The following is a 21,981-nucleotide window of genomic DNA, read 5'->3' on the forward strand; positions in this document are numbered from 1 at the left end:
GCATCAATCAATGATATTAATTGCAATTACATATTTAGTCTAGCCTCAATAGATAGCATGAAGTGTTCTACTCACAATATTAGTGATACATAGCGATCATTTTAAAACAAATATCCGTTACGAAGATGATTGAGCGTGGGATTGGTAGCGAGACTGGGGTGGATTGAAAAATAAAGAACGAGTATACCTATACCTTATTCTCATTTATTTCAGACCCTGCTAGTGCTTGGTTGGTCGTTCATTTCTTTGTTCTAGTCTCATGTTGTAGACACATGTGTGCCCCAGTGGCCTAATGGATAAGGCACTGGCCTCCTAAGCCAGGGATTGTGGGTTCGAGTCCTGTCTGGGGTGATTTGAAGCACAGTGGCGCAGCGGAAGCGTGCTGGGCCCATAATCAAGAGGTCGATGGATCGAAACCATCCTCTGCTATAATCAGTTATTTTCAATGTTTCAGTCTTAAAATGAATAGCATTTAAAATCAGAATCAAGAATCCCTTGCTGCAGTACGTGTGGACTACCCAACACGTATTGCCCACATCAGAGGCCTGTTTCAGGTAGCTGGTTTTGAGGCAACCCCGAGTTTGTTCGCTCTGAGTTAGTGGAAACTCTGGATTTTCCGTTTCAAGTAGCAGGTTCAGCGCAACCGAGAGTTAGTTGCTGCGGCAACATACGCCGTGGACCTAACCTGCTCGGGAGGTGGTTAGACCTACTCTGAGTTTGTTGTCTATAAGGCTGAAGGCAGCTCTCCGACAGAAGGAAGTGTTAGAAATGGCATGTCCTTTTCTACGAGAGCCTGTGTACGTAGAGGCTTCGATCCTCAGAAGGAATCTCCGTGAGGAACGATTATTAAGAACCCGGTTGGATATACTTTATTTTCCTGATAATTTTCTTCACGAGCGCTATCTTTTTTAAGCGCAATCCATCATTTATTTAGACCACCTTCTCAGCCCCCATGTTAACTGTCAAACGCACCGGGGGCATGCTTGAAGTTTAAGTTTAAGTTTTTTGACGCTATTAACGCATGAGTAGAATGATCTGCCCCGTGCATCCCACCCGCTCTGTAGGCTACTACAGTCACTTTAACGTTGTGGCTTTCCGATGATCAGAGTAGCTGACTAACCACGGACCTATAACTGCTGCAAGTCAAGAAACTCATTTTAAGAATGCAAGGCAGAAAAGTCCCTGGTACTGCTTTTAACCAGATCCTGTTCTTCTCTACACGCACATGCTCAGCATAATCGTATGCAATGTTCACTGAAGTAAAACCCTTTGAGTAAACTGTTCAACAAAATAACTCGTCCCACCAAAGCCCGTGTTCTAATAAAGACAATCTACTTTTTATGAGGATTTCTTTATTTCCTGAAAGCACAAAGTCATTCATATTGGGTATGTTTTTAGAGCAGGGAACAGTATCCCAGTTTCCACCTCACCCACCTTTAACTTATGTTCCAAAATTTGGATCTCCAAAGCATCCTTTTGCATCTTTTGAATTGTTACAATTGCATGAAGGTTGGTGAGGGCATCTGGTTCAAGTAGCCTAGGGCGATGACGCCATCAGTAACTGGAAGAAGATGATTAGACAGTGAAATGATTACTTGAGCCAGAATATTGCCCCATCTAATTTGTAACGTGCTGTGTTGCGTGTACATATTTAATTATTTTGAATAACCAACCTCTTATAAAGGCATTTCTATCCTGGAGGGTGGGGGGGGGGGGGGGGGGGTCAGAGGAGCTCCCCCCAGGGATGCCCTCAGCCACAGGACGCGTACTCTGTTCGCTGAGGGCCATCCCCTCAGCCTCTGTGAGGGCTGCAGAGGTGGAACCCCCTCCAGTCTTCCGGGCCTCTGCTTTTTTTCGATTTGCTAACATGGAGGAAAATGTTACCCTAAAATTCAGTAAGCACTATTTTGAAGGCATGTATATATATATATATATATATATATATATATATATATATATATATGTAATGCATTTGGCCTAGGTGTAGCCTTCTAATATTTCTAAATCCTATTAACTATTGGCAGTGTTGGGGTGGCTGGGAAATGTACTACTTACATTTACTGCTTAAATATAGGCCCATCACATGTTGAAAATAGCTGTTAAATTAGGTAGAGCAGGCAAAACAGCACAATTGATTTGATTTCAATTAAACATTAGTTTACATTTTTGAACTATATTTTTGTACTTCATCTTCATTTGCAAGTCCTCTTGGGGCAACTTGGGGTTGCGTAAATTGACACACACACATACACACAATATACATATTGAATGAGTGGAAGATATTAAACTATCCTCTTATTTTATTTTACTAATTTATTTTACACAGGCATTGACTTGTTCAGCTATTTCATGCCAAACAATCTCTCGCGCTCTCGCTGCCGCGGCGGTATTGTTTTTTTTTTGTTTAAAAGGGTAACTGCTCGGCATAGGCGTTCATTAGAATTTCCAATTCCGTGGGGAAAAGTAAGTGGATCTCCGCTTTTGGTCCATGTTTGATCATGTTATCAGAGATCCATTGATGCTGGCTCTTTATAGTCAACAGGCACGCCCTCAACCCAGCGTGAACACACCCCGAGTTGATTAAGCCAACGCTGATCGCCTGTTCTGAAACCGAAAACCCAGAGTTGCTTTTCAACCCAGAACTCTGAGTCAACCAACTCAGAGCGCAGGATTAAACTCAGAGTATGTTAAACCAGCTACCTGAAACAGGCCTCAGATGCCGTGATGGCAATTTAAAGCTGTTTACCATAAAAAATAACAATGTGCATTGAGCTAGGGTTTAGATGATGCATCTATATTTTGTAACTGTTAAGCAGAGTTGCGAAGCGGAAGCGTGCTGGGCCCATAAACCAGAGGTCGATGGATCGAAACCATCCTCTGCTAGTAGGAATACCTAAAATTGCATCAATCAATGAAATGAATTGCAATCACATATTTAGTCTAGCCTCAATAGATAGCATGAAGTGTTCTACTCACAATATTAGTTATACATAGCGATCATCTTAAAACAAATATCCGTTACGAAGATGATTGAGCGTGGGATTGGTAGCGAGACTGGGGTGGATTGAAAAATAAAGAACGAGTATACCTATACCTTATTCTCATGTATTTCAGACCTTGCTAGTGCTTGGTTGGTCGTTCATTTCTTTGTTCTAGTCTCATGTTGTAGACACATGTGTGCCCCAGTGGCCTAATGGATAAGGCACTGGCCTCCTAAGCCAGGGATTGTGGGTTGGAGTCCCGTCTGGGGTGAATTGAAGCAGAGTGGCGCAGCGGAAGCGTGCTGGGCCCATTACCCAGAGGTCGATGGATTGAAACCATCCTCTGCTATAATCAGTTATTTTCGATGTTTCAGTCTTAAAATAGCATTTAAAATCAGAATCAAGAATCCCTTGCTGCAGTACGTGTGGACTACCCGACACGTATTGCCCACATCAGAAGCCGTGATGGCAATTTAAAGATGTTTACCACAAAAAATAACAATGCGCAAAGAGCCAGGGTTTAGATGTTGCATCTATATATTATAACTGTTAAGCAGAGTGGGGCAGCGGAAGCGTGCTGGGCCCATAACCCAGAGGTCGATGGATTGAAACCATTCTCTGCTAGTCGGAATATCTAGAATTATTTCAATCAATGAAATGAATTGCAATGACATATTTAGTCTAGCCTCAATAGATAGCATGAAGTGTTCTACTCAGTGGCCTATTGGATAAGTCACTGGCCTCCTAAGCCAGGGATTGTGGGTTAGAGTCCCGTCTGGGGTGATTTGAAGCAGAGTGGCGCAGCGGAAGCGTGCTGGGCGCATAACTCAGAGGTCGATGGATCGAAAACATTCGCTGCTATAATCAGTTATTTTCAATGTTTCAGTCTTAAAATGAATAGCATTTAAAATCAGAATCAAGAATCCCTTGCTGCAGTACGTGTGGACTAACCGACACGTATTGCCCACATCAGAAGCCGTGATGGCAATTTAAAGATGTTCAACACAAAAATAACAATGCGCAAAGAGCCAGGGTTTACATGATGCATCTATAATTTGTAACTGTAAAGCAGAGTGGCGCAGCGGAAGCGTGCTGGGCCCAAAACCCAGAGGTTGATGGATCGAAACCATTCTCTGCTAGTCGGAATATCTAGAATTATTTCACTCAATGAAATGAATTGAAATAACATATTTAGTCTAGCCTCAATAGATAGCATGAAGTGTTCTACTCACAATATTAGTGATACATAGCGCTCATTTTAAAACAAATATCCGTTACGAAGATGATTGAGCGTGGGATTGGTAGCGAGACTGGGGTGGATTGAAAAATAAAGAACGAGTATACCTATACCTTATTCTCATGTATTTCAGACCTTGCTAGTGCTTGGTTGGTCGTTCATTTCTTTGTTCTAGTCTCATGTTGTAAACTCATGTGTGCCCCAGTGGCCTAATGGATAAGGCACTGGCCTCCTAAGCCAGGGATTGTGGGTAGAGTCCCGTCTGGGGTGAATTGAAGCAGAGTGGCGCAGCGGTAGCGTGCTGGGCCCATAACGCAGAGGTCGATTGATCGAAACCATCCTCTGCTATAATCAGTTATTTTCCATGTTTCAGTCTTAAAATGAATAGCATTTACAATCAGAATCAAGAATCCCTTGCTGCAGTACGTGTGGACTACCCGACACGTATTGCCCACATCAGAAGCCGTGATGGCAATGTAAAGATGCTTACCACAGAAAATAACAATGCGCAAAGAGCCAGGGTTTAGATGTTGACTCTATATTTTTTATAAATTAAGCAGAGTGGGGCAGCGGAAGCGTGCTGGGACCATAACCCAGAGGTCGATGGATCGATAGCATCCTCTGCTAAAATCAGTTATTTTCAATGTTTCAGTCTTAAAATGAATAGCATTTAAAAATCAGAATCAAGAATCCCTTGCTGCAGTACGTGTGGACTACCCAACACGTATTGCCCACATCAGATGCCGTGATGGCAATTTAAAGATGTTTACCACAAAAAATAACAATGCGCAAAGAGCCAGGGTTTAGATGATGCATCTATAATTTGTAACTGTAAAGCAGAGTGGCGCAGCGGAAGCGTGCTGGGCCCATAACCCAGAGGTCGATGGATCGAAACCATTCTCTGCTAGTCGGAATATCTAGAATTATTTCAATCAATGAAGTGAATTGCAATAACATATTTAGTCTAGCCTCAATAGATAGCATGAAGTGTTCTGCTCACAATATTAGTGATACATAGCGCTCATTTTAAAACAAATATCCGTTACGAAGATGATTGAGCGTGGGATTGGTAGCGAGACTGGGGTGGATTGAAAAATAAAGAACGAGTATACCTATACCTTATTCTCATGTATTTCAGACCTTGCTAGTGCTTGGTTGGTCGTTAGTTTCTTTGTTCTAGTCTCATGTTGTAAACTCATGTGTGCCCCAGTGGCCTAATGGATAAGGCACTGGCCTCCTAAGCCAGGGATTGTGGGTTAGAGTCCCGTCTGGGGTGATTTGAAGCAGTGTGGCGCAGCGGAAGCGTGCTGGGCGCATAACTCAGAGGTCGATGGATCGAAAACATTCGCTGCTATAATCAGTTATTTTCAATGTTTCAGTCTTAAAATGAATAGCATTTAAAATCAGAATCAAGAATCCCTTGCTGCAGTACGTGTGGACTAACCGACACGTATTGCCCACATCAGAAGCCGTGATGGCAATTTAAAGATGTTCAACACAAAAAGAACAATGCGCAAAGAGCCAGGGTTTACATGATGCATCTATAATTTGTAACTGTAAAGCAGAGTGGCGCAGCGGAAGCGTGCTGGGCCCAAAACCCAGAGGTTGATGGATCGAAACCATTCTCTGCTAGTCGGAATATCTAGAATTATTTCACTCAATGAATGAATTGAAATAACATATTTAGTCTAGCCTCAATAGATAGCATGAAGTGTTCTACTCACAATATTAGTGATACATAGCGCTCATTTTAAAACAAATATCCGTTACGAAGATGATTGAGCGTGGGATTGGTAGCGAGACTGGGGTGGATTGAAAAATAAAGAACGAGTATACCTATACCTTATTCTCATGTATTTCAGACCTTGCTAGTGCTTGGTTGGTCGTTCATTTCTTTGTTCTAGTCTCATGTTGTAAACTCATGTGTGCCCCAGTGGCCTAATGGATAAGGCACTGGCCTCCTAAGCCAGGGATTGTGGGTTAGAGTCCCGTCTGGGGTGATTTGAAGCAGTGTGGCGCAGCGGAAGCGTGCTGGGCGCATAACTCAGAGGGTGATGGATCGAAAACATTCGCTGCTATAATCAGTTATTTTCAATGTTTCAGTCTTAAAATGAATAGCATTTAAAATCAGAATCAAGAATCCCTTGCTGCAGTACGTGTGGACTACCCGACACGTATTGCCCACATCAGAAGCCGTGATGGCAATTTAAAGATGTTTACAACAAAAAATTACAATGCGCAAAGAGCCAGGGTTTAGATGTTGACTCTATATTTTATAATAAATTAAGCAGAGTGGCGCAGCGGAAGCGTGCTGGGCCCATAACCCAGAGGTCGATGGATCGAAACCATCCTCTACTAGTAGGAATACCTAAAATTGCATCAATCAATGAAATGAATTGCAATTACATATTTAGTCTAGCCTCAATAGATAGCATGAAGTGTTCTACTCACAATATTAGTGATACATAGCGATCATTTTAAAACAAATATCCGTTACGAAGATGATTGAGCGTGGGATTGGTAGCGAGACTGGGGTGGATTGAAAAATAAAGAACGAGTATACCTATACCTTATTCTCATGTATTTCAGACCTTGCTAGTGCTTGGTTGGTCGTTCATTTCTTTGTTCTAGTCTCATGTTGCAGACACATGCGTGCCCCAGTGGCCTAATGGATAAGTCACTGGCCTCCTAAGCCAGGGATTGTGGGTTAGTGTCCCGTCTGAGGTGATTTGAAGCAGAGTGGCGCAGCGGAAGCGTGCTGGGCCATAACCCAGAGGTCGATGGATCGAAACCATCCTCTGCTATAATCAGTTATTTTCAATGTTTCAGTCTTAATATAGCATTTAAAATCAGAATCAAGAATCCCTTGCTGCAGTACGTGTGGACTACCCAACACGTATTGCCCACATCAGATGCCGTGATGGTATTTTAAAGCTGTTTACCATAAAAATAACAATTTGCATTGAGCTAGGGTTTATATCATGCATCTATATTTTCTAACTGTAAAGCAGAGTGGCGCAGCGGAAGCGTGCTGGACCCATAACCCAGAGGTCGATGGATCGAAACCATCCTCTGCTAGTAGGAATACCTAAAATTGCATCAATGTATGAAATGATTTGTAATTACATATTTAGTCTTGCCTCAATAGATAGCATGAAGTGTTCTACTCACAATATTAGTGATACATAGCGATAATTTTAAAACAAATATCCGTTACGAAGATGATTGAGCGTGGGATTGGTAGCGAGACTGGGGTGGATTGAAAAATAAAGAACGAGTATACCTATACCTTATTCTCATGTATTTCAGACCTTGCTAGTGCTTGGTTGGTCGTTCATTTCTTTGTTCTAGTCTCATGTTGTAGACACATGTGTGCCCCAGTGGCCTAATGGATAAGTCAATGGCCTCCTAAGCAAGGGATTCTGGGTTAGAGTCCCGTCTGTGGTGATTTGAAGCAGAGTGGCGCAGCGGAAGCGTGCTGGGCCCGTAACCCAGAGGTCGATGGATCGAATCCATCCTCTGCTATAATCAGTTATCTTCAATGTTTCAGTCTTAAAATGAATAGCATTTAAAATCAGAATCAAGAATCCCTTGCTGCAGTACGTGTGGACTACCCGACACGTATTGCCCACATCAGAAGCCGTGATGGCAATTTAAAGATGTTTACCACAAAAAATAACAATGCGCAAAGAGCCAGGGTTTAGATGTTGCATCTATATTTTATAACTGTTAAGCAGAGTGGGGCAGCGGAAGCGTGCTGGGCCCATAACCCAGAGGTCGATGGATCGAAACCATTCTCTGCTAGTCGGAATATCTAGAATTATTTCAATCAATGAATTGCAATAACATAGGTAGTCTAGCCTCAATAGATAGCATGAAGTGTTCTACTCACAATATTAGTGATACATAGCGATCATTTTAAAACAAATATCCGTTACGAAGATGATTGAGCGTGGGATTGGTAGCGAGACTGGGGTGGATTGAAAAATAAAGAACGAGTATACCTATACCTTATTCTCATGTATTTCAGACCTTGCTAGTGCTTGGTTGGTCGTTCATTTCTTTGTTCTAGTCTCATGTTGCAGACACATGCGTGCCCCAGTGGCCTAATGGATAAGTCACTGGCCTCCTAAGCCAGGGATTGTGGGTTAGTGTCCCGTCTGAGGTGATTTGAAGCAGAGTGGCGCAGCGGAAGCGTGCTGGGCCATAACCCAGAGGTCGATGGATCGAAACCATCCTCTGCTATAATCAGTTATTTTCAATGTTTCAGTCTTAATATAGCATTTAAAATCAGAATCAAGAATCCCTTGCTGCAGTACGTGTGGACTACCCAACACGTATTGCCCACATCAGATGCCGTGATGGTATTTTAAAGCTGTTTACCATAAAAATAACAATTTGCATTGAGCTAGGGTTTATATCATGCATCTATATTTTCTAACTGTAAAGCAGAGTGGCGCAGCGGAAGCGTGCTGGACCCATAACCCAGAGGTCGATGGATCGAAACCATCCTCTGCTAGTAGGAATACCTAAAATTGCATCAATGTATGAAATGATTTGTAATTACATATTTAGTCTTGCCTCAATAGATAGCATGAAGTGTTCTACTCACAATATTAGTGATACATAGCGATAATTTTAAAACAAATATCCGTTACGAAGATGATTGAGCGTGGGATTGGTAGCGAGACTGGGGTGGATTGAAAAATAAAGAACGAGTATACCTATACCTTATTCTCATGTATTTCAGACCTTGCTAGTGCTTGGTTGGTCGTTCATTTCTTTGTTCTAGTCTCATGTTGTAGACACATGTGTGCCCCAGTGGCCTAATGGATAAGTCAATGGCCTCCTAAGCAAGGGATTCTGGGTTAGAGTCCCGTCTGTGGTGATTTGAAGCAGAGTGGCGCAGCGGAAGCGTGCTGGGCCCGTAACCCAGAGGTCGATGGATCGAATCCATCCTCTGCTATAATCAGTTATCTTCAATGTTTCAGTCTTAAAATGAATAGCATTTAAAATCAGAATCAAGAATCCCTTGCTGCAGTACGTGTGGACTACCCGACACGTATTGCCCACATCAGAAGCCGTGATGGCAATTTAAAGATGTTTACCACAAAAAATAACAATGCGCAAAGAGCCAGGGTTTAGATGTTGCATCTATATTTTATAACTGTTAAGCAGAGTGGGGCAGCGGAAGCGTGCTGGGCCCATAACCCAGAGGTCGATGGATCGAAACCATTCTCTGCTAGTCGGAATATCTAGAATTATTTCAATCAATGAATTGCAATAACATAGGTAGTCTAGCCTCAATAGATAGCATGAAGTGTTCTACTTACAATATTAGTGATACATAGCGATCAATTTAAAACAAATATCCGTTACGAAGATGATTGAGCGTGGGATTGGTAGCGAGACTGGGGTGGATTGAAAAATATAGAACGAGTATACCTATACCTTATTCTCATGTATTTCAGACCTTGCTAGTGCTTGGTTGGTCGTTCATTTCTTTGTTCTAGTCTCATGTTGTAGACACATGTGTGCCCTAGTGGCCTAATGGATAAGGCACTGGCCTCCTAAGCAAGGGATTGTAGGTTCGAGTCCCGGCTGGGGTGATTTGAAGCAGAGTGGCGCAGCGGAAGCGTGCTGGGCCCATAACCCAGAGGTCGATGGATCGAAACCATCCCCTGCTATAATCAGTTATTTTCAATGTTTCAGTCTTAAAATAGCATTCAAAATCAGAATCAAGAATCCCTTGCTGTAGTACGTGTGGACTACCCAACACGTATTGCCCACATCAGATGCCGTGATGGCAATTTAAAGCTGTTTACCATAAAAAATAACAATGTGCATTGAGCTAGGGTTTATATGATGCATCTATATTTTGTAACTGTAAAGCAGAGTTGCGCAGCGGAAGCGTGCTGGACCCATAACCCAGAGGTCGATGGATTGAAACCATCCTCTGCTAGTAGGAATACCTAAAATTGCATCAATCAATGATATTAATTGCAATTACATATTTAGTCTAGCCTCAATAAAGAAATGAACGACCGACCAAGCACTAGCAAGGTCTGAAATACATGAGAATAAGGTATAGGTATACTCGTTCTTAATTTTTCAATCCACCCCAGTCTCGCTACCAATCCCACGCTCAATCATCATCGTAACGGATATTTGTTTTAAATTGATCGCTATGTATCACTAATATTGTAAGTAGAACACTTCATGCTATCTATTGAGGCTAGACTAAATATGTTATTGCAATTCATTTCGTTGATTGAAATAATTCTACGTATTCCGACTAGCAGAGAATGGTTTCGATCCATCGACCTCTGGGTTATGGGCCCAGCACGCTTCCGCTACCCCACTCTGCCTAACAGTTATAAAATATAGATGCAACATCTAAACCCTGGCTCTTTGCGCATTGTTATTTTTTGTGGTAAACATCTTTAAATTGCCATCACGGCTTCTGATGTGGACAATACGTGTCGGGTAGTCCACACGTACTGCAGCAAGGGATTCTTGATTCTGATTTTAAATGCTATTCATTTTAAGACTGAAACATTGAAAATAACTGATTATAGCAGAGGATGGTTTCGATCCATCGACCTCTAGGTTATGGGCCCAGCACGCTTCCGCTGCGCCACACTGCTTCAAATCACCCCAGACGGGACTCGAACCCACAATCCCTGGCTTAGGAGGCCAGTGCCTTATCCATTAGGCCACTGGGGCACACATGTGTCTACAACATGAGACTAGAACAAAGAAATGAACGACCGACCAAGCACTAGCAAGGTCTGAAATACATGAGAATAAGGTATAGGTATACCCGTTCTTTATTTTTCAATCCACCCCAGTCTCGCTACCAATCCCACGCTCAATCATCTTCGTAACGGATATTTGTTTTAAAATGATCGCTATGTATCACTAATATTGTGAGTAGAACACTTCATGCTATCTATTGAGGCTAGACTATATATGTAATTGCCATTCATTTCATTGATTGATGCAATTTTAGGTATTCCTACTAGCAGAGGATGGTTTCGATCCATCGACCTCTGGGTTATGGGTCGAGCACGCTTCCGCTGCGCCACTCTGCTTTACAGTTACAAAATATAGATGCATTATGTAAACCCTAGCTCAATGCACATTGTTATTTTTTATGGTAAACAGCTTTAAATTGCCATCACGGCATCTGATGTGGGCAAAACGTGTTGGGTAGTCCACACGTACTGCAGCAAGGGATTCTTGATTCTGATTTTAAATGCTATTCATTTTAAGACTGAAACATTGAAAATTACTGATTATAGCAGAGGATGGTTTCGATCCATCGACCTCTGGGTTATGGGCCCAGCACTCTTCCGCTGCGCCACTCTGCTTCAAATCACCCCAGACGGGACTCTACCCCACAATCCCTGGCTTAGGAGGCCAGTGACTTATCCATTACGCCACTGGGGCACGCATGTGTCAGCAACATGAGACTAGAACAAAGAAATGAACGACCAACCAAGCACTAGCAAGGTCTGAAATACATGAGAATAAGGTATAGGTATACTCGTTCTTTATTTTTCAATCCACCCCAGTCTCGCTACCAATCCCACGCTCAATCATCTTCGTAACGGATATTTGTTTTAAAATGATCGCTATGTATCACTAATATTGTGAGTAGAACACTTCATGCTATCTATTGAGGCTAGAATAAATATGTGATTGCAATTCATTTCATTGATTGATGCAATTTAAGGTATTCCTACTAGCAGAGGATGGTTTCGATCCATCGACCTCTGGATTATGGGCCCAGCACGCTTCCGCTGCCCCACTCGCCCTAACAGTTACAAAATATAGATGCAACATCTAAACCCTGGCTCTTTGCGCATTGTTATTTTTTGTGGTAAACATCTTTAAATTGCCATCACGGCTTCTGATGTGGACAATACGTGTCGGGTAGTCCACACGTACTGCAGCAAGGGATTCTTGATTCTGATTTTAAATGCTATTCATTTTAAGACTGAAACATTGAAAATAACTGATTATAGCAGAGGATGGTTTCGATCCATCGACCTCTGGGTTATGGGCCCAGCACGCTTCCGCTGCGCCACACTGCTTCAAATCACCCCAGACGGGACTCGAACCCACAATCCCTGGCTTAGGAGGCCAGTGCCTTATCCATTAGGCCACTGGGGCACACATGTGTCTACAACATGAGACTAGAACAAAGAAATGAACGAACGACCAAGCACTAGCAAGGTCTGAAATACATGAGAATAAGGTATAGGTATACCCGTTCTTTATTTTTCAATCCACCCCAGTCTCGCTACCAATCCCACGCTCAATCATCTTCGTAACGGATATTTGTTTTAAAATGATCGCTATGTATCACTAATATTGTGAGTAGAACACTTCATGCTATCTATTGAGGCTAGACTAAATATGTGATTGCAATTCATTTCATTGATTGATGCAATTTTAGGTATTCCTACTAGCAGAGGATGGTTTCGATCCATCGACCTCTGGTTTATGGGCCCAGCACGCTTCCGCTGCCCCACTCGCCCTAACAGTTATAAAATATAGATGCAACATCTAAACCCTGGCTCTTTGCGCATTGTTATTTTTTGTGGTAAACATCTTTAAATTGCCATCACGGCTTCTGATGTGGACAATACGTGTCGGGAAGTCCACACGTACTGCAGCAAGGGATTCTTGATTCTGATTTTAAATGCTATTCATTTTAAGACTGAAACATTGAAAATAACTGATTATAGCAGAGGATGGTTTCGATCCATCGACCTCTGGGTTATGGCCCCAGCACGCTTCCGCTGCGCCCCTCTGCTTCAAATCACCCCAGACAGGACTCGAACCCAGAATCCCTGGCTTAGGAGGCCAGTGACTTATCCATTAGGCCACTGGGGCACACATGTGTCTACAACATGAGACTAGAACAAAGAAATGAACGACCAACCAAGCACTAGCAAGGTCTGAATTACATGAGAATAAGGTATAGGTATACTCGTTCTTTATTTTTCAATCCACCCCAGTCTCGCTACCAATCCCACGCTCAATCATCTTCGTAACGGATATTTGTTTTAAAATGATCGCTATGTATCACTAATATTGTGAGTAGAACACTTCATGCTATCTATTGAGGCTAGACTAAATATGTAATTGCCATTCATTTCATTGATTGATGCAATTTTAGGTATTCCTACTAGCAGAGGATGGTTTCGATCCATCGACCTCTGGGTTATGGGTCCAGCACGCTTCCGCTGCGCCACTCTGCTTTACAGTTACAAAATATAGATGCATCATGTAAACCCTAGCTCAATCCACATTGTTATTTTTTATGGTAAACAGCTTTAAATTGCCATCACGGCATCTGATGTGGGCAAAACGTGTTGGGTAGTCCACACGTACTGCAGCAAGGGATTCTTGATTCCGATTTTAAATGCTATTTTAAGACTGAAACATTGAAAATAACTGATTATAGCAGAGAATGGTTTCGATCCATCGACCTCTGGGTTATGGGCCCAGCACGCTTCCGCTGCGCCCCTCTGCTTCAAATCACCCCAGACGGGACTCGAACCCACAATCCCTGGCTTAGGAGGCCAGTGCCTTATCCATTAGGCCACTGGGGCACACATGTGTCTACAACATGAGACTAGAACAAAGAAATGAACGCCCAACCAAGCACTAGCAAGGTCTGAAATACATGAGAATAAGGTATAGGTATACTCGTTCTTTATTTTTCAATCCACCCCAGTCTCGCTACCAATCCCACGCTCAATCATCTTCGTAACGGATATTTGTTTTAAAATGAGCGCTATGTATCACTAATATTGTGAGTAGAACACTTCATGCTATCTATTGAGGCTAGACTAAATATGTAATTGCAATTCATTTCATTGATTGATGCAATTTTAGGTATTCCTACTAGCGGAGGATGCTTTCGATCCATCGACCTCTGGTTAATGGGCCCAGCACGCTTCCGCTTCGCCACTCTGTTTAACAGTCACAAAATATAGATGCATCATCTAAACCCTAGCTCAAAGCACATTGTTATTTTTTATGGTAAACAGCTTTAAATTGCCATCACGGCATCTGAGGCCTGTTTCAGGTAGCTGGTTTAACATAATCTGAGTTTAATCCTGCGCTCTGAGTTGGTTGACTCAGAGTTCAGGGTTGAAAAGCAACTCTGGGTTTTCGGTTTTAGAACAGGTGATCAGCGTTGGGTTAATCAACTCTGAGTATGTTCACTCTGGGTTGAGGGCGTGCCTGTTGACTATGAAGAGCCATCATCAATGGATCTCTGATAACATGATCAAACATGGACCAAAAGCGTAGATCCACTTACTTTTCCCCCACGGAATTGGAAATTCTAATGAACGTGTATGCCGAGCAGTTAGTGTGTGTGTGTGTGTGTGTGTGTGTGTGTGTGTGTGTGTGTGTGTGTGTGTGTGTGTCAATTTACGCAACCCCGAGTTGCCTCACGAGGACTTGGCAGCAAATGAAGTACAAAAATATAGTTTAAACAGGTAAACTAATGTTTAATTAAAAATCAAATCAATTGTGCTGTTTTGCCTGCTCTACCTAATTTAACAGCTATGTTCAACATGTATAATATATTTGTATACTATATTTAAGCAGTAAATGTAAGTAGTAGGCCTACATTTCCCAGCCATCCCAACACTGCCAATATTTAATAGGATTTAGATATATTAGAAGGCTACACCTAGGCAAAATGCATTATAAATATATATGTGTCTTCAAAATAGCGCTTACTGAATATTAGGGTAACATTTTCCTCCATGTTAGCAAATCGAAAAAATGCAGAGGCCCGGCAGACTGGAGGGGGTCCACCACCTGCAGCCCTCACAGAGGCTGAGGAGATGGCCCTCAGCCAACAGAGTATGCGTCCTGTGGCTGAGGGCATCCCTGAGGGGAGCTCCTCTGATCCCCCCCACCCCCCAGGATAGAAGTGCCTTTACAGTATAAGAGGTTGGTTATTCAAAATAATTAAATATGTACACCCAGCGCGTTGCAAATTAGATGGGGCAATATTCTGGCTCAAGTAATAATTGCACTGTCTAATCATCTTCTTCCAGTTACTGATAGCGTCATCGCCCTACTTGAACCAGATTCCCTCACCAACCTCCATGCAATTGTAACAATTCAAAAGATGCAAAAGGATGCTTTGGAGATCCAAATTTTGGAACATAAGTTATAGGTGGGTGAGTTGCAAACTGGGATAGGCTACTGTTCCCTGCTCTAAAAACATACCCAATATAAATGACTTTTTTTTTTTTGTGCTTTCAGGAAATAAAAAAATCCTCATAATAAGTAGATTGTCTTTATTAGAACACGGGCTGTGGTGGGACAAGTTATTTTGTTGAACAGTTTACTCAAAGGGTTTTACTTCAGTGAACAATGCAGACGATTATGCTGAGCATGTGCATGTAGAGAAGAACAGCATCTGGTTAAAAGCAGTACCAGGGTCTTTTCTGCCTTGCATTCTTAAAATGAGTTTCTTGACTTGCAGCAGTTACAGGAAAACGTGGTTAGTCAGCTACTCTGATCATGGGAAAGCCACAACGTTGAAGTGACTGTAGTACAGAGCGGGTGGGATGCACGGGGCGGATCATTCTGCACATGCGTTAATTGCGATAAAAAATAAACTTAAAGCATGCCCCCGGTGCGTTTGACAGTTAACATGGGGGCTGAGAAGGTGGTCTAAATAAATGATAGATTGCGCTGAAAAACGATATCGCTCGCGAAGAAAATTATCAGGAAAATAAAGTATATCCAACCGGGGTCTTAATAATCGTTCCTCACGGAGATTCCTTCTGAGGATCGCAGCCTCTACGTCCACAGGCTCTCGTAGAAAAGGACATGCCATTTCTAACACTTCCTTCTGTCGGAGAGCTGCCTTCAGCCTTATAGACAACAAACTCAGAGTAGGTCTAACCACCTCCCGAGCAGGTTAGACCCACGGCGTATGTTGCCGCAGCAACTAACTCTCGGTTGCGCTGAACCTGCTACCTGAAACGGAAAACCCAGAGTTTCCACTAACTCAGAGCGAACAAACTCGGGGTTGCCTCAAAACCAGCTACCTGAAACAGGGCTCTGATGTGGGCAATACGTGTTGGGTAGTCCACACGTACTGCAGCAAGGGATTCTTGATTCTGATTTTAAATGCTATTCATTTTAAGACTGAAACATTGAAAATAACTGATTATAGCAGAGGATGGTTTCGATCCATCGACCTCTGGGTTATGGCCCCAGCACGCTTCCGCTGCGCCACACTGCTTCAAATCACCCCAGACGGGACTCGAACCCACAATCCCTGGCTTAGGAGGCCAGTGCCTTATCCATTAGGCCACTGGGGCACACATGTGTCTACAACATGAGACTAGAACAAAGAAATGAACGAACGACCAAGCACTAGCAAGGTCTGAAATACATGAGAATAAGGTATAGGTATACCCGTTCTTTATTTTTCAATCCACCCCAGTCTCGCTACCAATCCCACGCTCAATCATCTTCGTAACGGATATTTGTTTTAAAATGATCGCTATGTATCACTAATATTGTGAGTAGAACACTTCATGCTATCTATTGAGGCTAGACTAAATATGTGATTGCAATTCATTTCATTGATTGATGCAATTTTAGGTATTCCTACTAGCAGAGGATGGTTTCGATCCATCGACCTCTGGTTTATGGGCCCAGCACGCTTCCGCTGCCCCACTCGCCCTAACAGTTATAAAATATAGATGCAACATCTAAACCCTGGCTCTTTGCGCATTGTTATTTTTTGTGGTAAACATCTTTAAATTGCCATCACGGCTTCTGATGTGGACAATACGTGTCGGGAAGTCCACACGTACTGCAGCAAGGGATTCTTGATTCTGATTTTAAATGCTATTCATTTTAAGACTGAAACATTGAAAATAACTGATTATAGCAGAGGATGGTTTCGATCCATCGACCTCTGGGTTATGGCCCCAGCACGCTTCCGCTGCGCCCCTCTGCTTCAAATCACCCCAGACAGGACTCGAACCCAGAATCCCTGGCTTAGGAGGCCAGTGACTTATCCATTAGGCCACTGGGGCACACATGTGTCTACAACATGAGACTAGAACAAAGAAATGAACGACCAACCAAGCACTAGCAAGGTCTGAATTACATGAGAATAAGGTATAGGTATACTCGTTCTTTATTTTTCAATCCACCCCAGTCTCGCTACCAATCCCACGCTCAATCATCTTCGTAACGGATATTTGTTTTAAAATGATCGCTATGTATTACTAATATTGCGAGTAGAACACTTCATGCTATCTATTGAGGCTAGACTAAATATGTAATTGCCATTCATTTCATTGATTGATGCAATTTTAGGTATTCCTACTAGCAGAGGATGGTTTCGATCCGTCGACCTCTGGGTTATGGGTCCAGCACGCTTCCGCTGCGCCACTCTGCTTTACAATTACAAAATATAGATGCATCATGTAAACCCTAGCTCAATCCACATTGTTATTTTTTATGGTAAACAGCTTTAAATTGCCATCACGGCATCTGATGTGGGCAAAACGTGTTGGGTAGTCCACACGTACTGCAGCAAGGGATTCTTGATTCCGATTTTAAATGCTATTTTAAGACTGAAACATTGAAAATAACTGATTATAGCAGAGGATGGTTTCGATCCATCGACCTCTGGGTTATGGGCCCAGCACGCTTCCGCTGCGCCCCTCTGCTTCAAATCACCCCAGACGGGACTCGAACCCACAATCCCTGGCTTAGGAGGCCAGTGCCTTATCCATTAGGCCACTGGGGCACACATTTGTCTACAACATGAGACTAGAACAAAGAAATGAACGCCCAACCAAGCACTAGCAAGGTCTGAAATACATGAGAATAAGGTATAGGTATACTCGTTCTTTATTTTTCAATCCACCCCAGTCTCGCTACCAATCCCACGCTCAATCATCTTCGTAACGGATATTTGTTTTAAAATGAGCGCTATGTATCACTAATATTGTGAGTAGAACACTTCATGCTATCTATTGAGGCTAGACTAAATATGTAATTGCAATTCATTTCATTGATTGATGCAATTTTAGGTATTCCTACTAGCGGAGGATGCTTTCGATCCATCGACCTCTGGTTAATGGGCCCAGCACGCTTCCGCTTCGCCACTCTGTTTAACAGTCACAAAATATAGATGCATCATCTAAACCCTAGCTCAAAGCACATTGTTATTTTTTATGGTAAACAGCTTTAAATTGCCATCACGGCATCTGAGGCCTGTTTCAGGTAGCTGGTTTAACATAATCTGAGTTTAATCCTGCGCTCTGAGTTGGTTGACTCAGAGTTCAGGGTTGAAAAGCAACTCTGGGTTTTCGGTTTTAGAACAGGTGATCAGCGTTGGGTTAATCAACTCTGAGTATGTTCACTCTGGGTTGAGGGCGTGCCTGTTGACTATGAAGAGCCATCATCAATGGATCTCTGATAACATGATCAAACATGGACCAAAAGCGTAGATCCACTTACTTTTCCCCCACGGAATTGGAAATTCTAATGAACGTGTATGCCGAGCAGTTAGTGTGTGTGTGTGTGTGTGTGTGTGTGTGTGTGTGTGTGTGTGTGTGTGTGTGTGTGTCAATTTACGCAACCCCGAGTTGCCTCACGAGGACTTGGCAGCAAATGAAGTACAAAAATATAGTTTAAACAGGTAAACTAATGTTTAATTAAAAATCAAATCAATTGTGCTGTTTTGCCTGCTCTACCTAATTTAACAGCTATGTTCAACATGTATAATATATTTGTATACTATATTTAAGCAGTAAATGTAAGTAGTAGGCCTACATTTCCCAGCCATCCCAACACTGCCAATATTTAATAGGATTTAGATATATTAGAAGGCTACACCTAGGCAAAATGCATTATAAATATATATGTGTCTTCAAAATAGCGCTTACTGAATATTAGGGTAACATTTTCCTCCATGTTAGCAAATCGAAAAAATGCAGAGGCCCGGCAGACTGGAGGGGGTCCACCACCTGCAGCCCTCACAGAGGCTGAGGAGATGGCCCTCAGCCAACAGAGTATGCGTCCTGTGGCTGAGGGCATCCCTGAGGGGAGCTCCTCTGATCCCCCCCACCCCCCAGGATAGAAGTGCCTTTACAGTATAAGAGGTTGGTTATTCAAAATAATTAAATATGTACACCCAGCGCGTTGCAAATTAGATGGGGCAATATTCTGGCTCAAGTAATAATTGCACTGTCTAATCATCTTCTTCCAGTTACTGATAGCGTCATCGCCCTACTTGAACCAGATTCCCTCACCAACCTCCATGCAATTGTAACAATTCAAAAGATGCAAAAGGATGCTTTGGAGATCCAAATTTTGGAACATAAGTTATAGGTGGGTGAGTTGCAAACTGGGATAGGCTACTGTTCCCTGCTCTAAAAACATACCCAATATAAATGACTTTTTTTTTTTTGTGCTTTCAGGAAATAAAAAAATCCTCATAATAAGTAGATTGTCTTTATTAGAACACGGGCTGTGGTGGGACAAGTTATTTTGTTGAACAGTTTACTCAAAGGGTTTTACTTCAGTGAACAATGCAGACGATTATGCTGAGCATGTGCATGTAGAGAAGAACAGCATCTGGTTAAAAGCAGTACCAGGGTCTTTTCTGCCTTGCATTCTTAAAATGAGTTTCTTGACTTGCAGCAGTTACAGGAAAACGTGGTTAGTCAGCTACTCTGATCATGGGAAAGCCACAACGTTGAAGTGACTGTAGTACAGAGCGGGTGGGATGCACGGGGCGGATCATTCTGCACATGCGTTAATTGCGATAAAAAATAAACTTAAAGCATGCCCCCGGTGCGTTTGACAGTTAACATGGGGGCTGAGAAGGTGGTCTAAATAAATGATAGATTGCGCTGAAAAACGATATCGCTCGCGAAGAAAATTATCAGGAAAATAAAGTATATCCAACCGGGGTCTTAATAATCGTTCCTCACGGAGATTCCTTCTGAGGATCGCAGCCTCTACGTCCACAGGCTCTCGTAGAAAAGGACATGCCATTTCTAACACTTCCTTCTGTCGGAGAGCTGCCTTCAGCCTTATAGACAACAAACTCAGAGTAGGTCTAACCACCTCCCGAGCAGGTTAGACCCACGGCGTATGTTGCCGCAGCAACTAACTCTCGGTTGCGCTGAACCTGCTACCTGAAACGGAAAACCCAGAGTTTCCACTAACTCAGAGCGAACAAACTCGGGGTTGCCTCAAAACCAGCTACCTGAAACAGGGCTCTGATGTGGGCAATACGTGTTGGGTAGTCCACACGTACTGCAGCAAGGGATTCTTGATTCTGATTTTAAATGCTATTCATTTTAAGACTGAAACATTGAAAATAACTGATTATAGCAGAGGATGGTTTCGATCCATCGACCTCTGGGTTATGGGCCCAGCACGCTTCCGCTGCGCCACTCTGCTTCAAATCACCCCAGACGGGACTCTAACCCACAATCCCTGGCTTAGGAGGCCAGTGCCTTATCCATTAGGCCACTGGGGCACACATGTGTCTACAACATGAGACTAGAACATAGAAATGAACGACCAACCAAGCACTAGCAAGGTCTGAAATACATGAGAATAAGGTATAGGTATACTCGTTCTTTATTTTTCAATCCACCCCAGTCTCGCTACCAATCCCACGCTCAATCATCTTCGTAACGGATATTTGTTTTAAAATGATCGCTATGTATCACTAATATTGTGAGTAGAACACTTCATGCTATCTATTGAGGCTAGACTAAATATGTAATTGCAATTCATTTCATTGATTAATGCAATTTTAGGTATTCCTACTAGCAGAGGATGGTTTAGATCCATCGACCTCTGGTTTATGGGCCCAGCACTCTTCCGCTTCGCCACTCTGCTTAACAGTTCCAAAATATAGATGCATCATCTAAACCCTAGCTCAATGCACATTGTTATTTTTTATGGTAAACAGCTTTAAATTGCCATCACGGCATCTGATGTGGGCAATACGTGTTGGGTAGTCCACACGTACTGCAGCAAGGGATTCTTGATTCTGATTTTAAATGCTATTCATTTTAAGACTGAAACATTGAAAATAACTGATTATAGCAGAGGATGGTTTCGATCCATCGACCTCTGGGTTATGGGCCCAGCACGCTTCCGCTGCGCCACTCTGCTTCAAATCACCCCAGACGGGACTCAAACCCACAATCCCTGGCTTGGGAGGCCAGTGCCTTATCCATTAGGCCACTGGGGCACACATGTGTCTACAACATGAGACTAGAACAAAGAAATGAACGACCAACCAAGCACTAGCAAGGTCTGAAATACATGAGAATAAGGTATAGGTATAGTCGTTCTTTATTTTTCAATCCACCCCAGTCTCGCTATCAATCCCACGCTCAATCATCTTCGTAACGGATATTTGTTTTAAAATGATCGCTATGTATCACTAATATTGTGAGTAGAACACTTCATGCTATCTATTGAGGCTAGACTAAATATGTGATTGACATTCATTTCATTGATTGATGCAATTTTAGGTATTCCTACTAGCAGAGGATGGTTTCGATCCATCGACCTCTGGGTTATAGGCCCAGCACGCTTCCGCTGCGCCCCTCTGCTTCAAATCACCCCAGACGGGACTCGAACCCACAATCCCTGGCTTAGGAGGCCAGTGCCTTATCCATTGGGCCACTAGGGCACACGTATGCCTACAACATG

General features: G+C 42.7%; 19 non-coding genes across 19 annotated transcripts; 8 read left to right on the forward strand and 11 right to left on the reverse strand.

Annotated features, from left to right (window-relative positions):
- Nucleotides 1-278: 278 nt before the first annotated feature.
- trnar-ccu (transfer RNA arginine (anticodon CCU)) lies at nt 279-351 on the forward strand. The gene has a single exon. It is a non-coding gene; the product is annotated as a tRNA-Arg (tRNA).
- Nucleotides 352-3,179: 2,828 nt separating this feature from the next.
- On the forward strand, nt 3,180-3,252 carry trnar-ccu (transfer RNA arginine (anticodon CCU)). The gene has a single exon. It is a non-coding gene; the product is annotated as a tRNA-Arg (tRNA).
- Nucleotides 3,253-4,048: 796 nt separating this feature from the next.
- Nucleotides 4,049-4,120, forward strand: trnal-caa (transfer RNA leucine (anticodon CAA)). Its single transcript has one exon. It is a non-coding gene; the product is annotated as a tRNA-Leu (tRNA).
- Nucleotides 4,121-5,421: 1,301 nt separating this feature from the next.
- trnar-ccu (transfer RNA arginine (anticodon CCU)) lies at nt 5,422-5,494 on the forward strand. Its single transcript has one exon. It is a non-coding gene; the product is annotated as a tRNA-Arg (tRNA).
- A 284-nt stretch (nt 5,495-5,778) lies between these two features.
- trnal-caa (transfer RNA leucine (anticodon CAA)) lies at nt 5,779-5,850 on the forward strand. Its single transcript has one exon. It is a non-coding gene; the product is annotated as a tRNA-Leu (tRNA).
- Nucleotides 5,851-6,145: 295 nt separating this feature from the next.
- Nucleotides 6,146-6,218, forward strand: trnar-ccu (transfer RNA arginine (anticodon CCU)). Its single transcript has one exon. It is a non-coding gene; the product is annotated as a tRNA-Arg (tRNA).
- Nucleotides 6,219-7,671: 1,453 nt separating this feature from the next.
- On the forward strand, nt 7,672-7,743 carry trnat-cgu (transfer RNA threonine (anticodon CGU)). The gene has a single exon. It is a non-coding gene; the product is annotated as a tRNA-Thr (tRNA).
- Nucleotides 7,744-9,112: 1,369 nt separating this feature from the next.
- Nucleotides 9,113-9,184, forward strand: trnat-cgu (transfer RNA threonine (anticodon CGU)). The gene has a single exon. It is a non-coding gene; the product is annotated as a tRNA-Thr (tRNA).
- A 1,687-nt stretch (nt 9,185-10,871) lies between these two features.
- trnar-ccu (transfer RNA arginine (anticodon CCU)) lies at nt 10,872-10,944 on the reverse strand. Its single transcript has one exon. It is a non-coding gene; the product is annotated as a tRNA-Arg (tRNA).
- Nucleotides 10,945-12,323: 1,379 nt separating this feature from the next.
- trnar-ccu (transfer RNA arginine (anticodon CCU)) lies at nt 12,324-12,396 on the reverse strand. Its single transcript has one exon. It is a non-coding gene; the product is annotated as a tRNA-Arg (tRNA).
- A 1,375-nt stretch (nt 12,397-13,771) lies between these two features.
- Nucleotides 13,772-13,844, reverse strand: trnar-ccu (transfer RNA arginine (anticodon CCU)). Its single transcript has one exon. It is a non-coding gene; the product is annotated as a tRNA-Arg (tRNA).
- A 2,675-nt stretch (nt 13,845-16,519) lies between these two features.
- Nucleotides 16,520-16,592, reverse strand: trnar-ccu (transfer RNA arginine (anticodon CCU)). Its single transcript has one exon. It is a non-coding gene; the product is annotated as a tRNA-Arg (tRNA).
- A 1,375-nt stretch (nt 16,593-17,967) lies between these two features.
- trnar-ccu (transfer RNA arginine (anticodon CCU)) lies at nt 17,968-18,040 on the reverse strand. Its single transcript has one exon. It is a non-coding gene; the product is annotated as a tRNA-Arg (tRNA).
- Nucleotides 18,041-20,637: 2,597 nt separating this feature from the next.
- On the reverse strand, nt 20,638-20,709 carry trnam-cau (transfer RNA methionine (anticodon CAU)). The gene has a single exon. It is a non-coding gene; the product is annotated as a tRNA-Met (tRNA).
- Nucleotides 20,710-20,715: 6 nt separating this feature from the next.
- trnar-ccu (transfer RNA arginine (anticodon CCU)) lies at nt 20,716-20,788 on the reverse strand. The gene has a single exon. It is a non-coding gene; the product is annotated as a tRNA-Arg (tRNA).
- Nucleotides 20,789-21,363: 575 nt separating this feature from the next.
- Nucleotides 21,364-21,435, reverse strand: trnam-cau (transfer RNA methionine (anticodon CAU)). Its single transcript has one exon. It is a non-coding gene; the product is annotated as a tRNA-Met (tRNA).
- A 6-nt stretch (nt 21,436-21,441) lies between these two features.
- trnag-ccc (transfer RNA glycine (anticodon CCC)) lies at nt 21,442-21,514 on the reverse strand. Its single transcript has one exon. It is a non-coding gene; the product is annotated as a tRNA-Gly (tRNA).
- Nucleotides 21,515-21,810: 296 nt separating this feature from the next.
- trnai-uau (transfer RNA isoleucine (anticodon UAU)) lies at nt 21,811-21,882 on the reverse strand. The gene has a single exon. It is a non-coding gene; the product is annotated as a tRNA-Ile (tRNA).
- Nucleotides 21,883-21,888: 6 nt separating this feature from the next.
- trnar-ccu (transfer RNA arginine (anticodon CCU)) lies at nt 21,889-21,961 on the reverse strand. The gene has a single exon. It is a non-coding gene; the product is annotated as a tRNA-Arg (tRNA).
- Between the last annotated feature and the right edge of the window lie 20 nt (nt 21,962-21,981).

This window comes from Gadus morhua, chromosome 6, assembly GCF_902167405.1.
Source record: "Gadus morhua chromosome 6, gadMor3.0, whole genome shotgun sequence".
NCBI lineage: Eukaryota > Metazoa > Chordata > Actinopteri > Gadiformes > Gadidae > Gadus > Gadus morhua.